The sequence below is a fragment of the Musca autumnalis genome, unplaced genomic scaffold (genome assembly GCF_047663935.1).
Source record: "Musca autumnalis isolate F117 unplaced genomic scaffold, ASM4766393v1 scaffold_4, whole genome shotgun sequence".
Classification (NCBI taxonomy): Eukaryota; Metazoa; Arthropoda; class Insecta; order Diptera; family Muscidae; genus Musca; species Musca autumnalis.
Window position 1 is genome coordinate 12286927 of NW_027411977.1, and position 18061 is coordinate 12304987.

The 18061-nt window shown below is 35.7% G+C and overlaps 1 protein-coding gene across 4 annotated transcripts in view; it reads right to left on the reverse strand.

Moving 5' to 3' along the window:
• Positions 1-18061, reverse strand: part of Lkr (Leucokinin receptor) — a 229211-nt gene that overhangs the window by 148246 nt on the left and 62904 nt on the right. The window contains exon 1 of one of the 4 annotated variants that reach the window (XM_073987767.1): positions 15381-15658. The exons of 2 other annotated variants lie outside the window; for them this stretch is intronic. The gene's annotated coding sequence lies outside the window, so the exon portion shown is untranslated. Of the gene's footprint in view, positions 1-15376; positions 15659-18061 lie in introns of those variants that run through there. One more of the 4 variants, XM_073987763.1, reaches the window with a different exon arrangement.

The following is an 18061-nucleotide window of genomic DNA, read 5'->3' on the forward strand; positions in this document are numbered from 1 at the left end:
TGTAGTAACTGGGCATCCAGGTATGCGCTTTGCGGTTTTTATACAGTTGTTTTTCACAGAAATTATAAGTAATTCAAGTCATAGTCAATAATCGTGGTTCAATATTATTTGAATTTCTTCGTACTGCAAATGAGCTCAATTGAAAATTGAATTCATCGTGTTCATTCATTCACATCCTCATACCAGGTACGCACAATATATGCAATCATTGTTCACCGTGTTTTCCATCGAATTCACTGGTATTTAACAAATACATATATACATAGCCAGTAAGAACCCAGTTGGAAATTGAATCTGCGATGACCATTTCACCAACGACAAGATTTCAAAATTGTCTTTATGCAAGATGGTGTCACCGAATTTGTCACACTTGCATGGACGATGTGTGAGATTCTGAACGACAATGCCTTGCAATGTGTCATGTATACAGAAAAAATAGAGCAAACAAAAAATAGATCATGGAATGGCAAGTATCTTCTCTTTTCGTGACTTTGAAATCAGTATAAGTTAAAGATTTGGACAAGTCAGTCATGTTTTTTTTTTTTTAATGTTGTTTAAACAATTAAGTAAAAAGGTGTAATAGTATACACATTAATCAAAATTATTTCTTTTTTATAAATATTTTTCCATTACGTGGAGAAAAGAAAATATCCTGTAACTTCAATTAAAAATATATTAAATATGTAGGTATTTAATATGATCACCTTTTTTCAATTTTTTACAGACTTTTCAATTTTTTTAATGGTAAACTAAAAGTCGGAGTGGAGGAAATATTCTGCAGAAGTGCAGAGTGAAAAGTGTAAGTAAATGTTATGGAAAATTACTGATTTGTTTCTGTTATTTCAGATTAGAATCCATTTAGAGGCCATAGAGGACAAGGTGGGCGAAAATGTGATTAATAAAGCCTTCATTAATTTAGTTCAAAATTAAAACAAAGTGGTCTATGATTCAACAACGAAAAATTACAAGTCAATGTACATTGTATCGTCGTTGAAGACAACTTCGCTTACCTTGTCGCTCAACTTGTTGTACACGAGTTTTGCGACATTTGTGTGAAAATGTCGTCAATATTCCCAAAGGCCTGTCGTGGAGCCGTCTTTTATGAATTTGGGACACCTATGACGACACATTGAAAACGATTTCCAACTGGGAAAGGTATCAAAGACGGGCGTGGCCGACTATATGATACCCTACACCGCTGTGAATATATAAAATATATATGAGAGCTATATCCAAATCAGAACCGGTTTCGATATAAATTGGCACATTAATTCCTAAACCAAACTCGGTCACACCCAAAAGGGAACTATGTGTCTATCGCGTTTTCTTTCCAATGCATAAAGACAATGTCCCTTACCACAATGTGGTGTAGGGTATAACAAATACAGGAATGACATTCCATTGCGGAAATCCCAATCTTCAGATGAATGACGACATGTGTGAGTCACTTTGTTATCTAGGTTAAGAATGTCATCGCCAGATAGCAAATTAAACCAGGGTTGTGTGTTCAAAGCTCACCGCCGGCATAGGAGTTTTTTGATAACAAAATTAGGAAGATATGTTGATGTACATGTTTGAGTTTGAACAACCCTAACTGTTTGTTTTGGTAAAAATTCATGTAACACCGCGAAATATTGAAAAAGAACTACTGACCTTTCCCCCTGATAGAAATTGCAATAACGTGTTTGTTAGATAACGGGCCTACTGCCTAATATATAATGGGTTTTGTGTAGAGAACCACACATTCCATTTACGTGGATTCCTAGCGTATTAATTGTCCTATTGGATTTTCTATAAATATAATGTATAATGTCGGGCTTATATATCTATTTATATTAGGTGTATTCCAAAAAGAAAGCTGATATTCAGAGAAAATTTAAATATATAGCAGAAGGGGCTAAACAATATAAGTTTTCCAATTTAGGAATATTCATTAGAAATGTATAAAATATAATTGTTACATAAACATCCTAGTAGGGACAAGAGAGCCTTCTACCGCTTATCAACGCAGCAGGTTGCACTGGCGGCCCCTGTTACGACGTTGTAATTTTTTTTTCGTGGGAAGGTCCATACTTCCTGAGATAATGACCCAAAAAGGTCCAGAAAATCCTACCGGCACCACCTAAACTGGCTAATGTGTAAAATAACCCTTTAAGAGAGAAAGTAATATTGTAATATATTTAAATTCAGAAAATTAAGTTAAACATATTTAATTATATAGTCTGCAAGGAAAATATCCATAGACTAATAAAGAAAAAAAATATTTCCTACAGCTTTGTATTAGGTCCGAGTATATACCACATCGGATCACTCCTATGGGTATGGTATGGGATCACTCCTATGGGTACACCCTACCCAAAGTTTGGAAAAAATGCACTCGTCTTGGATCATTCTGAAACCTACAGAGGTATTGTGTTAACTTTTTTTCTTCGGGTACGTGGCTGAGGGTATATTGTTTTTATTTCAATTTGCATATTTCTTTCTAAGTTTTGTTTCTATGAACATTAGGTAATACATGGCATTGCCGATAATCGATTGGCCCTGATAATGGAGTTACACTGTTCCTCATATATTTTTAATCCAAAAATATACTTTCTAACAAAAACAAATATAAATAAAAGCAATTGTGATTTTAATCTGAAGTTTTAAATATTGAAACTGTTCTAAGATAATTCATTTATACATCGTTTTTGTCTATTGAAATTTGGTCGAATGAATTATTCCCCGGATCAATAAGATTTTCACGGTTAATTGGTGCAAAATTAACAAAAATGTGTGTTTTTCGTTCCCGGATAATGGAAGATTACAATAAATTTCACCGAAACACAAGTGTACATGTGTTTTCCTATTCATTCCGCTATTTTTCAAAGAAAAGAAAAAACTTAAGTATAAATGTGTCTCTTTGTACAAAAAATAAAACGCACACGCAAAGATAGGTTTTTAAAGAAATTTAATAAAAAATCTTCTATTATATAAAAGAGCTTACGAGTAGTGATGAGTGAGTGACTGACATATGACCACCCAGACGAAACGGCTGAAGCTAGAAGCTTAAAATTTTGAGTGTGGGTTGTTGCTGGTGTGTAGGGGTGAGATAAGGCTGGGTTTTTGGAAATTTGACCTAGAAGGGTACGAAAAGTACTAAAAGGTACTAAATATGGTACCCTTTGTATTAGACAAACGGGAAGAGCTAGAATTCAGAAATTTGGAATGAGGGTCACTGATGGAGTGTTAGAAAGATATACAGAAGGGTTTTTTGATATTCGTACTATAAGCGTACGAAAAGTTACTAAATATGGTACCAATTGCATATTTTGAACGGATATACATAGGTCGAATCTTGAAATTTGGTATGATACTCAAGGTTGGAAAGTAATGTTGATATGTGGAAATTAGGGTGTCCAAAACCGAAACCGGTTAACCGGTTTTGATTTAGAAAAACCGGTTATTTGTGTCGGTTAACCGGTTTTTAAAAAATATTAATATTTTTAATATTTCATTACAATTGTATTCTTGAAAGGAAACTAATTTTAACTAACACAAGGTACCGCAAAGTTATGAATGTCAGATACCTTTAAATTTGAAAAATATTTTGTATAAAATATAGAGTTGTGCCAATCTAGTTCACTACCCCCACATCATTTGTGGGCGAATACGCAATATAAGGCGGTTAAAAATAATATTAGTCATTATACAACCGACCGCCGACCACCGGTTCTGTCTAATATTCACTATGATCAGCCTTATTAGGCAAAGTCTGTGCATAATTAACACAATCTTTAGTCGAATGTCAGGTTATGAAGGGTAACGATAACAAAATGTATGTTTGCGTCAGGCATTTCGCGACAATTTTAGTTTGGCAACGCAAGGCGAAAAAACAGACTTAGTAAAATGTGAATTTAATTCTTTTGGTACACAATTTTATATTTATAAGGGCTCGGGTGCCACCGTGGTGCAATGGTATGCTCACCCGCCTTGCACGCTGAAGGTCGTGGGTTCGATTCCCCGGCCAAGCAACATCAAGCAATTTCCAACTGTGGCAAAATACCCCTCAGTAATGTTGGCGACATTTCCTGAGTATTTCAGCAATGAAACTTCTCTGCAAGTGGTCTCTTAAGACACTCCGTTCGGACTCGGCGATAAACTGTAGGTCCAATATCATTGAGCTTAATATGAATCGGGGTGCACTCATTGATATGAGAGAAGTCTCCCTTGTCTCGTATGAGATGTTTGTGGAACAATTATTATTATAAGGGTTTTTACTATCTAAGGGCACAATTTCTGTCTTAATTTTGCCGTCCCCACTTCGAGAATGAATGTCTAATAAAAAGGATATCATGAGCTAATTATATAATAACGAAGTCGGTATACTTAATTCATCCCTTGCCGTACATTTTGATTCAAATACTTATCAATTTTGATCAATTCTGTACCTATTTAACAAAACCGGTTTAAACCGGTTAACCGGTTTTGAAAATTTTTGAAAACCGAAAACCGGGTTTTGAAAAAATTGAAAATGTCGGTTAACCGAAAACCGTTTAGTTTGGAAAAAACGGTTTTTTGGACACCCTAGTGGAAATGGTTTTGGAAATTCGTATTCATGCATACGAAAAGTTCTAAATGGTACTAAATTTAGTACAATTTGGATTTGGATGAACGGATAGAGCTTGAAACCTCAAATTTGGAATTAAGATTACTGTTGACGTGTAAGATTGAGATATGAGGGTAGTTTTGTAAGTTCGTACTTATGTGTGCGAAAAGTACCAAATGGTATTAAATTTGGTACTATTTGAATTTGGGTGAACGGATAGATCTGGAAACCTAAAATTTTAAATAATGATTACTGTTGGAGAACAGTATTGAGGTAGTTGTAGAAATTCGTACTTATGTGTACGAAAAGTACTAAGCGGTATTAAATTTGGTACAATTTGAATTAAGTTGAACGAATAGAGCTGGAAAACATAAATTTGGAATTAGGATTACTGTTGAAGTGTAGGATTGAAATATGGAGGTAGCTTTGAAAATTCGTACTTAGGAGGGTTGGCGTTTTTTGTTTGGGATGACGACTTCTATTTTGTTTTTCAAAATAGTCAGGCTTAATCCCATAGTCGTTGTTTTAATATTTTATTAAAACAACTTTAATTTATTAGTGGGAAAAAATTTGGCGGTGTTTACCAAGGGGTAAGGCAGGGAATACTATAGTTTCAGATCTCGCCACAGATCTTCATCAGTTCCCTTATTTCTTGTTTTTCAACAAGAAACATTTTATACCCAAGTGTCAATTGCTACCTCAAATAGATACGTGCGCAAAGAAACACTCTGATCGAGAATTTCTTTGGCACAACCTAAACTCTAGCAACTTCACTTGCAAACAAAACCAAATTTTTCCCACTGCTATGCGTTCGTCGATTCTCGACGAAAAAACACATAACTAATTTGTTGGTATTGCATACTACAACAATAAACAACATTTTGACGGTGCCCGGTCTCACAATTAGGAGGGTTGGCGTATTTTGTTTGGGATGACGACTTCTATTTTGTTTTTCAAAATAGTCAGGCTTAATCCCATAGTCGTTGTTTTAATATTTTATCAAAACAACTTTAATTTATTAGTGGGAAAAAATTGGCGGTGTTTACCAAGGGGTAAGGCAGGGAATACTATAGTTTCAGATCTCGCCACTATGGGATTAAGCCTGACTATTTTGAAAAACAAAATAGAAGTCGTCATCCCAAACAAAAAACGCCAACCCTCCTAATTGTGAGACCGGGCACCGTCAAAATGTTGTTTATTGCTGTAGTATGCAATACCAACAAATTAGTTATGTGTTTTTTCGTCGAGAATCGACGAACGCATAGCAGTGGGAAAAATTTGGTTTTGTTTGCAAGTGAAGTTGCTAGAGTTTAGGTTGTGCCAAAGAAATTCTCGATTAGAGTGTTTCTTTGCGCACGTATCTATTTGAGCTAGCAATTGACACTTGGGTATAAAATGTTTCTTGTTGAAAAACAAGAAATAAGGGAACTGATGAAGATCTGTGGCGAGATCTGAAACTATAGTATTCCCTGCCTTACCCCTTGGTAAACACCGCCAAATTTTTTCCCACTAATAAATTAAAGTTGTTTTAATAAAATATTAAAACAACGACTATGGGATTAAGCCTGACTATTTTGAAAAACAAAATAATTCGTACTTATGTGTATGACAAATACTAAATGGTACTAAGTTGGGTACAATTTGGATTTAGGTGAACGGATAGAGCTGGAAATCTAAAATTTGGAATAATGATTACTGTTGGAGTATAGGATTGAGGTAGTTTTGGAAATTCGAACTTATGTGTACGAAAAGTACTAAAATGTACAATTTTGATTTGGGTGAACGGATAGAGCTGGAAACCTAAAATTTGGAGTAATGATTACTGTTGGAGTATAGGGTTGAGGTAGTTTTGGAAATTCGTCCTTATGCATACGAAAAGTGCTAAACGGGACTAAACTTGGTACAATTTGAATGTGGGTCAATGGATAGAGGGGAATCTTGAAATTTGGAATTAAGATTACTGTTGGAATTAAGAATTGAGATATGGAGGTGGTTTTGGAATTTCGTATTTATGTGTACTAAAACTACTAAATGGTACTACATTTGGTACAATTTTGATTTTGGAGAACGGAGTTGGAATCCTGACATTATAAATAAATATTACTGATGAAGTGTAGGATTGAGATATGAAGTATTTTTGAAAATTCGTACTTAAAATGTACTAAATTTTGTACAATTTGGATTTGATTGAACGGATAGAGATGGAATTCTGAAATTTGGAAACAAGCTTACTGTTGGAGTAGAGGATTGAAGTAGTATTGAAAATTCGAACTTATTGCGTGCGAATAGTACTTAATGGTACTTATTTGGTACAATTTGGTTTTGGGTGAACGGATAGAGCTCGGATCCTCAAATTTAGAATTAAGCTTACTGCAGGACTGAGATTGAGACTGTTTTTTTTGTATTTATGTGTACGAAAAGTACTAAATGGTACTAAATTTGGTACAATTTGGAATTGGGTGAATGGATAGGGGTGGAATCCTAAAATTTGGAATGACGATTGCTGTTGGAGTGGAGAATTGAGGTATGGAGGTATTTGTGGAAATTCGTACTAAAAAGATATTAAATTTGGTACTATTTGGATTTGATTGAACGCATAGAGATGGAATTCTAAAATTTGGAAATAAGATTACTGTTTGAGTGTAGGATTGATGTAGTTTTGGAAATTCGTACTTAGTGCATGTTGGTTTTGGGTGAACGTATAGAATTGATGATTGATATATAGAGGTGGTTTTGGAAATTCGTAGTTATGTGTACCAAGTGGTACTAAATTTGGTACAATTTACAATCTGGTTGGAGCTGGAATCGTAAAATTTGATTACTGTTGGGTGGAGGATTGAGAAAGATTTCGAAAATTCATACTTATGTGTATAAAAAGTAGTAAATGATACTAAATTTGGTACAATTTAGATTTGGTGAACGCATCCAGCTAAAATCCTAAAATATTTCTTCTGTTTTCATGTTAACGCGAAGGCGGTTTCTAAATAATTCACTGAAATCAAAAAGTCAAAGATACGTTGAACAAAATTTCTTATTGCTTATTCTGAATGTTTTAGAAAGTACATTATTGTTTTACGAGAGAACAAAAAGGCCTAAAATGACAGGCCATCCATGTCAAAGCGTACGCATACAGTAACATTTTTGAAATATGGGGTTTCTCCATTTTGATATCACAAATTCCGAAATTACAGCTACTTCTTTAAAAATACTCTGTCGATGTGAAGGGGTGCGATAAGTTTCTTTTTAGAAATTCGAACTAAAGGTATAGGAACAGTACTAAAATGAAACCAAATATCAATTATAATAGGTATTAGTGCATCAACAATTTCAGTGTCCACCATTTTTATATTAAATATTGTTTATTTGTAGTGGGCATTTTGCTAGTACATTTATAAAAAAGTGGAAAAATATTTATTCATAATGATTGTTTTTGCCATGCTCTATGAATATGTAAGAAAACCACAAAAGAAAATTACATGTAGATTATTTTGTTTTGGGGTTTTCTTACATATTCATGTTAGAAAAAACAATTGTTTTCGCTTTCCTGTTTTTCTTTTTTTTATTATTTTGACTCATGTCGTTATAAATGCCAACCACAGAACAAATTTACAAATATACCAACAAATCGCCAAGTTTTCCTATTCATTCCACTCTCTTTCAAAGAAAACCACTTAAGTACAAATAATATTATTGATTTACAATGTTGTAAGTTTAAACTCCCATTGTATGGGAGGATTCAGAATTCATTGAGTTCAAGCTTTGGCTGGGATGAATGCATGTATTGAAACAAATACGTACATACTCGTATATGGATTACTTACATTTTAAACTACAAATAAATGATTATAGGGCGACAAAGTATTCAACTGAGTTTTTGAGTTGATGTACTTGACTTGCCACTACAAAATATGTCATTGCAAGATTGCTTCCTTGGCATCATCAACCAAACTACATAAATTAAGCAATGGAACACGCTCAGCAATATCATTCACCCGATACTGAAAGTTTACAGAATTCCAATAATTTCAACCTCACGACAATGAATGTGTAGCTGGAATTATGACAATTGGTGGGTTTTCATGGAATATTGTATTTTGCCTGTTTGCCGTATCTGAAAACCATCTGCGTTTATCGTTTATTGAGGCAAATAATAATATGAGAAATATAGTTCCTCAAAAAATATTTCAATTATGGGAAAATCTTCTTAATAGCTCAACGTAATGCTCAAACGTATTGCGAAGCTAAGCTGGCCGACTCGCTTATCTTTTTCTAGGTTAAAACCGTGGTGCAATGGTATGCACACCCGCCTTGCATGCTAAAGGTTGTGGGTTCGATTTCCCGGCCAGGCAACATCAAAAATTTCAACGGTGGCAAAATACCCCTCAGCAATGTTGACGACATTTCCTGGGTATTTCAGCCATGTGAAACTTCTCTACAAGTTGTGTCTTAGGACATGCCGTTCGGACTCGGCAATTAACAGTAAGTCCCTTATCATTGAGCTAAGATGAATCGGGGTGCACTCATTGATATAAGAGAAGTCTTCCTTGCCCTGTATGGGATGTTTGTGGAACAACTATTATTATAAATAAAATTATTGCATAATTGTGAGAGTGTGGATACGTAAACGAACATCAAGCGAGTATCATTTTGACAATCTCAAAGCCAATGTAAATGAATTTCCTTTATTTGTTGAATTTCGTATGTAAATAATATTTTACACGTCAATTAGTGAATAAGCTATAAATTTAATAAATTTTTATGCGATTTATATACATTGACAAATAACGGTTCACCCATAAGAACGTTAAAAACTTGGGCTTGGGCGTCGGGTTAGTAACCCTCCCCTAAAAAAACATCCTACTATGAAAAAACGAAAGAAAAGAAAAACAAACCCCTCTAAAGTTGACGAACCCCGCAAACGTTTTAAGGACCATGATCTGCGAATCTGCACCTGGAATGTTCGCACCCTTTATAGAGAAGGTGCAGTCTTCGCATTGGCAGACGTACTTGAAAAGTACAAGGCCGATATTACTGCCATACAGGAAAAACGATGAATTGGGAAAGGCGTCACAACAACACCTAAAGGTGACGCACTGTATTATAGCTGCCATGACGTAGAGCATGAGTTTGGTTGCGGATTCGTAGTTAGTCGGAGACTAAAACATCTGGTTTGAATAAAAGCTAAATTCTTCAACATCAGCTTTATTTGCGCTCATGCTCCCACTGAAGAAAAGGACGAACAGACCAAAGATATATTTTACGAGCGCTTAGAAGAAACATATGACCGTTGCCCTGTCCATGACATTAAAATCATTCTAGGCGATTTTAATGCCAAAATTGGAAAGGAGAATATCTTTGGCCCAACAGTCGGGAAATTCAGTCTCCACAGTGAAACATCTGACAATGGTATGAGGCTGATAGACTTTGCAGCTGCAAAAAACATGGTTATTAGCAGTACCAGATTTAATCATCTCGATATTCATAAGGGCACCTGGCAGTCTCCAGATCAAAGAACAAGTAATCAAATTGATCATGTTGTAATAGATGGAAGACATTCATCAAGCGTGTTGGATGTACGATCGTTCCGAGGCGCAAACATTGATTCGGACCACTACCTTGTTGCAGCAAAGGTACGTACCCGTCTAAACGTTGCAAATAAAGCACGAACAGACTCAACGCGGAAGTTGGACATCGATAGGCTGCAAACACAACAGATAGCCACAGCATATTCCACTTAACTAGCCCAATTGCTTAACGCGAGCACTCCTTGTCCCGATAACATAACAACACAATGGCAACATATTGCCCACTCCATGCAAACAGCCGCAAAATCCATACTTGGATTCCAGAGACCTCCACAAAGGAATTCATGGTATAACCAAGAGTGTCGTGCTGCTACCGAAGAGAAAAATGCGGCATATAGAGCTACTTTACAATCAGTAGCAATGCGTAGCGCACGAGAGAGATATCGGGAGAAAAGGAGAGAAGAGAAACGTCTTTTCCGCAAGAAAAAGAGAGAAATGGAAAAGCGGGAGTGTGAAAAAATCGAGATGTACAGGAGCCAGAATGAAGTCCGAAAATTCTACCAAAGAGTGAAACATCAAACAGATGGCTTTGGTACAGGCACATCCTCCTGTAGAGACCAGCAAGGTAATCTGGTAACAGATACAGATAGCGTGCTCAGGATATGGAAGGAACATTTCTCCAATCTGCTGGTATCCAATAGTAGCGAAGACGATGATACCACAGATCCAATCCCAGAAGATGGTATAGAATGTATACCGCCCGGCCAAGATGAGGTAAAAACAGCAATCAACCGGCTGAAGAATAATAAAGCAGCAGGAGCCGATGGCTTACCAGCCGAGCTGTTTAAAACCGGAGGCGACGCGCTGATAAGGTGTATGCATCAGCTAGTTAGCACCATATGGCAGGAAGAACGCGTACCCGACGATTGAAACCTGAGCATCCTATGTCCCGTCCACAAGAAAGGAGATAAGACTGTATGCTCCAACTATAGGGGCATAAGTCTTCTCCGTATTGCCTATAAGATAGTGTCAGGGATATTGTGCGAACGACTAAAGCCAATGGTCAACGAAATAATTGGACCATACCAATGTGGCTTTAGACCTGGCAAGTCCACCATTGACCAGATATTTACCCTGCGGCAAATCCTAGAGAAGACCAAAGAGCTGCAGATCGACACATTTCACCTTTTTGTCGATTATAAAGCAGCATTCGACAGTCCCCTCCGATCAAAGGTATTCCACGCAATGTCTGAATTTGGTATCCCCGCAAAACTCATCAGGCTTTGTAAGATGACTTTAACTGATACTAGGTCCTCAGTTAAAATTGGAAAGAACCTCCCCGAAGAATTTTGTACCAAAAGAGGTTTCAGACAAGGAGACAGCCTTTCGTGTGACCTATTCAACATTTTGCTGGAAAAGGTAATACGAGATGCAAAGGTCAAAAGAAATGGCACAATTTACACCAATAGCCACATGTTACTTGCCTATGCTGATGACATAGACATCATGGGACGATCAGTAAAGGAAGTAACTGATACCTTTAGGAAGGTCGAAGCAGAATCTGCGAAAGTGGGTCTGGCGGTAAACGGCGAAAAGACCAAATTGATGGTGTCGACGCGCAAAGCGTCCATAGAGCTCGGACCAACTGTGGAAGTTGGTACCTACAATTTTGAGGTAGTTAAAGACTTCGTCTACCTCGGCACTGCCATAAACACAACAAACAACATCAGTTGTGAAATAAGAAGAAGAATTGTATTGGCCAACAGATGCTACTTTGGTCTAAGTAAGCAATTTAAAAACAAAGCCACATGTTGTCAAACAAAAATAACACTATACAAAACGCTGATACTACCCGTGCTAATGTATGGTTCCGAAGCATGGGTACTTGCGCAAGTAGATAAGGCAGTGCTTGGTGTGTTTGAGAGGAAAATTCTTCGAAAGATCTACGGGCCGATTTGCGTTGACGGTGAATATCGACGTCGTATGAACCACGAACTATATAAGCTATACAATAACATGCATATAGTTAAACGTATCGAGATGCAACGATTGCGTTGGCTAGGCCATATCATGAGAATGAGCGATGATGAACCCGCTAAAAAGGCGTATGAATACATGCCACATGGCGGTGCACGCAGAATCGGCAGGCCTAAGCTTCGATGGAGCAAACAAGTGGATGAAGAAATGAAGAGGCGCGGTATTCCAAAAAGTCAAGCGAAAAACAGAGAGGAATGGAGATCTTTTCTTAGTTCGGTCTATGGAGCAAATGTTCTGTAATGGGCCAACTAAGTAAGTAAGTAAGACAAATAACGGTAAATGTATACCGGTTTGAAGTTAGCGGTGATAATGCTTTCTTAATATTTTTCCATATTTCTTAAGCCCCTTAAAAAACAACAAAAAAACACCGGAGATATTCAAATAAATAACTTTTTTTTTTTTTTTTTTTTTTAGGTTTTCACGATCTTGCGTGGAAACGTCAAGTCCTATCGAAATGAGACTGAAGAAAAAGTTGTAGAAGATTTTCGGTGCTACAACATTTTCCTTAGTCTCATTTCGATAAAAATTGCTGCCTGCAAAATCCTGAAAATCTGAAATGAACCTAAAAATGTGAACTTTGACCGCGATTTTCGTAGTCTATGAATCGTAGTCTGTATCGTCCGTTTTTAAATTTCTAAAGTTTATAATTGGCTTACGCAGACTCTTTCACTTCTGACAAAAAATCAAATTTGACGTTTTTATGGCATTAAAGAATATTTTATTCTTAGGTTATTGACACAATAGCTAGATATAGAAGTCCAATCTGTGCTCGTGGATTCGAGTTATTCTTCTTTTTAAAGGTATTTAATTTTTAGAAGTCGTATAGGTATCTCGATATGTAATTAAAACAAGTAAGAACGGCGATAAGTTCGGCCGGGTCGAACTTGTATACCCTCCACCACGAAATGTATTGAAGTAAAGTGGAAAAATTAGTTTCAATTCAATTTTAGAGGCAAAGAAAATTCAATACCAAATTTAAGCCAAATACCGAAAATCGGGAGGTACGTTTCCATGGGGGCTATATGAAGGCGTGGACCTATACCGACAAATTTTGAGTATCTCCAACCAAGTCTAAATACCAAATTTCAGCCACTTCGGAGAAAATTGAGCCACAATCTTCAAAATACCGAAAATCGGGAGGTACCGTTCTATGGGGGCTATATGAAGGCGTGGACCTATACCGACAAATTTTGAGTATCTCCAACCAAGTCTAAATACCAAATTTCAGCCACTTCGGAGGAAAATTGAGGCCACAATCTTCAAAATACCGAAAATCGGGAGGTACCGTTCTATGGGGGCTATATGAAGGCGTGCACCTATACCAACTAAATTCTGGGGGAAAGTTTTATACCCTAAAAGAAGACTAAGTGCCAAATTTCAGTAATTTCGGTGTGATAATAAAGCTAATATCTTCAAAATACCGAAAATCGGGTGGTACCGTTCTATGGGGGCTATATCAAAACGTGGACCGATATAGCCCATTTTCAATACCAACCATCCTGCATGTAATGAAAACTTCTCAACCAACTATTGACTCTCTATCTTTAAAATTGCGAGCTGTATCTTGATTTCAACAGACAGACGGACAGACGAACGGACGGACGGACGGACAGACAGACGGACATGGTTAAATCGACATAGAATTTTATGCTGAGCAATAATATATATACTTTATAGGGTCTCCGACGAATATTTCGATGTGTTACAAACGGAATGACAAATTTAATTATACCCTACATATGGTGAAGGGTATAAAAATGAGGCGTTATGTTCGGTGTCAAACTATACCCCTATACCATATAACTCCTGTATAACTCAATTCGTCTTTCTCGCGAATATAGTTATTTAGGGATTGGATTAAAACGTGGATATATTTTAACCACTTTCTGCATGGAGGTTCTTCAACAAAAAGAAATCCCAAAATCTGTATTACAGCCGATATTCTAAAAATTGGATTAAGAGCTTTGAAATACTGAAAATCTTGCGATAGCAGAAATAATGGCAATTCTCTGTACTTTTGAAATTCTGGGATATAGCATATTGTGGACCTATATTTTTTAATCATATAGGTCCAAATATATAGGTATGTCCAAAATACTGAAAACGGGGTGAAACTTTTATATGGCGACTATACCGAACGTGGTTCGATTTTCAATTCTAAATATCCGAGGACTTATATTTTATACTCTGTAAAAAGCTAAATTTGTATCCTAAATATTTTGATCTTTCTCTACTGAATTTATATACTATGTGCCAATATTTCATATAAAATCAACAACAAAACCTTAAAAAAGCTTTACGTAACGCTACACACCATTTTAAATTTTCATGATTTTTGGTCAAGTTGGGCCCCCCCGAAATGAAATCCTGCGTACGTCCCTGGTCCACTCTTTTCTATTGTAGGGGTCCCGGTTTTATTAAACCTTGGCTACACACTACTACACATTGGCTCTTCTCATCATCCACAGCAGAAAACTACCAACAATACATCAACCCTATATTTTTTTCGCCGTTTCAAGGTATTTTGTGCGCCAATCACGCTATCTATTCATGTCCAATTTTGATGAAATATAAATTTTATATAAACAGAACTTAAAAAATTATATTGAAATCCGTTGAGATTATACATTTTTATATGTTATCGCCGGACTTTTTTTATTTAATGCACCAAACACGTTATGTCTATTGATGAAATTTTGAAAATGTAGTGTATGTGAATATTGGTCTAAAAAGAAGTTTTGAAAATTATTTTAAAATAGGTTCAGATTTGGATATAGTTTCAATACACTCATATATTTTCGCCCGATTTCATTTTTTTAAGCGCAAACACGCTGTGTATTTAAATTTTTATTATAAAATTCTGACAGATAGCGGTCTTTAATAATTAAATTTAGTTAAAATTATTATGATATAAATCCGTTAGATTTCATATGTATGCACCTCTTTTTACATTTTTTTAGCTCATAAGTTCATAAGCCGTAAATGTAACGGAACATAAAAGGCAGCCAGTAAATCCGAGGATTAAGCCATGAAGTGACCATGGAGCTAAGTACATTCAAGACTGAAGGGAAATATTGTAGTTATTCCATGTATTACACATATTCACTGTGGGTATCAGTATTCATTTAGATTTTACAAAAAGGCATTTTTCTGAACAAAACAAACAAATTAATATTCATATAAAATGTGTAAAATTTATTCAAAGTAAATTTATTCAAACACATACTAACAAACACATTTGTTGCCACCATTTTACTGCAATATCCTTCATTGGAATTTGTCGATTTTTGTTATAAATAATCCATTGTTACAGCTACATATATACATACGAGTATATACTGTCATTATTAATTTTACATAGATTGATTAATATACCAGTTAAGTTAATCACTTCGATATCACATCTGACCGATGTCTCAACAAATTATTAAGACAATAATTATCGTGTTCTTAAATTATTTTAGCTATAGCTGCTATTCCTTTTTTATTTATCGAAACAATTGGTTGAAAACCGTCAAGCGACGAAGCACCTTACCGACCGTGAATATTTTAGCAACTATTTAATATTTGGTACCACAACAGGTATCCTGCCTTATTTTTCCTTTGGTGGCAACGTGTTGTTTTCATACATTACTGATGTTGGCTAACCAAATGTTTAGGGTTACCAAAAGAATGTTAATTCGACCAGAAGTACGATTCTATATACTTCTGGTAAAAACAATTAACTAAAAATGTCGGAAAAATCAACATTAGCGTATTTCAATGTTTCTCTTAAGTTATTTGAAGACAGCAATATATAAACAATTACGCATTGTTTTCTTCTAATAATATTATTTGGACAGTATGGTAAAATGCCTTTATTAATTTATTGAATTAATCGAGCTAACATAACCTAAGGAGTTGATTGAAAAAGTGAATTCTAGCAAAGCCATATTTTTTACACTAGAACATATTTCTTATGGGTGGAGAGAGGATTTTTGTCAAAGAGCGTAACAATAGGGCTCTCATTTATTATACCCTATACCACAATGTGGAAAAGGGTATTATAAGTTTGTTTTGGTAAAAATTCATGTAACACCGCGAAATATTCGTCGGAGACCCCCAATGTGGTATACCAATCTTCATATCTCGACGAGATAAAGCGATTTTGAGGTGTGTGTTTGTCCGTCCGTCCGTCCGTCCGTCCGTCTGTCCATTATAAATTGTAAACACGCTCCAGGCCGCAATTATGGACCGATCGTCACGAAATTTTGTATGGAGGTCGGGGTCAGATCAGAATAGATCCCTATTCTTATTGGTGATGATCGAGAAATATTAAGCGGGTGAAATGGACCAAAAACAAAATTTTTATCCGATTTTGTAGCGGCTCTGTATGTCGCAATTATAGTCCGATCGGCTCGAAATTTTAAATAATGTAATATTATATGACAAAGAAGAAGCTTGCAATTTGAGATGGTGATCGGATGACGTTTAGAGGGTTAAATGGACCACAACTTTTGTGTGAAAATTGTGAAAATTTTTAATATACCGGTAATATCTTTATTCCTGGACCACACATTCCGCCCACATAAATAATATTTTGAAGGACAACTCTTGCCCTTTCAATTAATGCCAATTATGTTGATTTATGTGGTCAGATAACAGAGTTACAGCCTAATATATCGAGTGTTTTGCTTGTAATGTAATCAAAAGCATACTAGAGGTCGCAATTATAGATCAATAGTCACGAAATTTTGCACCAGGTAGGGGCTTAGGTCAAAGAAGATGCCTACAATTTTTGATGATGATCTGATATTATTTAGCGGGTGCAATGGACCATTACTTTTGTATGCTAAATAAAAACATTTTATTTTAGGTCCATATTTGAATCCCTGGAGGCCATATACCGGCAAAGTCGCCTATATTTGAAAAATTAACTACCGATCTTTCCTCTGATGAAAATTGCAATAATATGTGTGCTTGGTAACGGACCTACTACCTAAGATATAATGAGTTTTGTGAAGAGAGCCACATCTTCCTCCCATGCTACAAATTTTCTCTATCATGACAGGCAAATTCCCAGTTCTTACAAATTGCGTGGAACCCTATCATATTACCTTCCAATTGTTCAAAATTTAAAGATGTAGCAGAAATTGCTAAACAACGCCAATTTTCAAATTTAAGAATATTTCTTAAAATGTACTGTATATAATTGTTCCATAAACATCCCAGTAGGGACAAGGGAGCCTTCTCTCATATCAATGAGAGCACCCCGATTAATATCAGCTCAAAGATATGTAGACAGAGGAATTTTATGCAACACCTATTTTAGTAAAATTTGCATTTTTTTGGCTTCTAATTAAATTCCAATCGAAATATATCACATGTGCAAAAGTATGCGAATTGTATAAATTATGCATATGCAAATATTATTTTTGCATATGGAAAATTTCTGTATTTCACATATTTTCGTATGCTACATATATTTCAATAATTTCTTCTAAAATGTTTATGCGTACATTCTTCTGTTTGAAATTCACTTCAGACAAGTCTATAAAATAGAGAAATCTGTAACCAGAGCCACAATCTTCAAAATATCGAAAATGGGGAGCTTTCGTTGTATGGAAGCTATATGAACTCCTAGACCTATACCGAGAAATTTCAGATGGGAAGTTTAATACCAATGAAGACTTAATACCAAATTTTGGCCAACTCGGAGGGATATTGAGACCATAACCTTGAAAGAACACCTTCAAGGAACACAGTACAGAAAATCGGTAGGTTCTGGTTATGGGAGCTATATGAAGAAGTGGACATATAACGAAAAATTTCAGGTGGAATGTTTTTTTTACCACCAACGAAGACTGAGTACAAAATTTTAGCCATTTCAGTTTGATATTGAAGCCACAACCTTCAAAATACAGGGTATCGG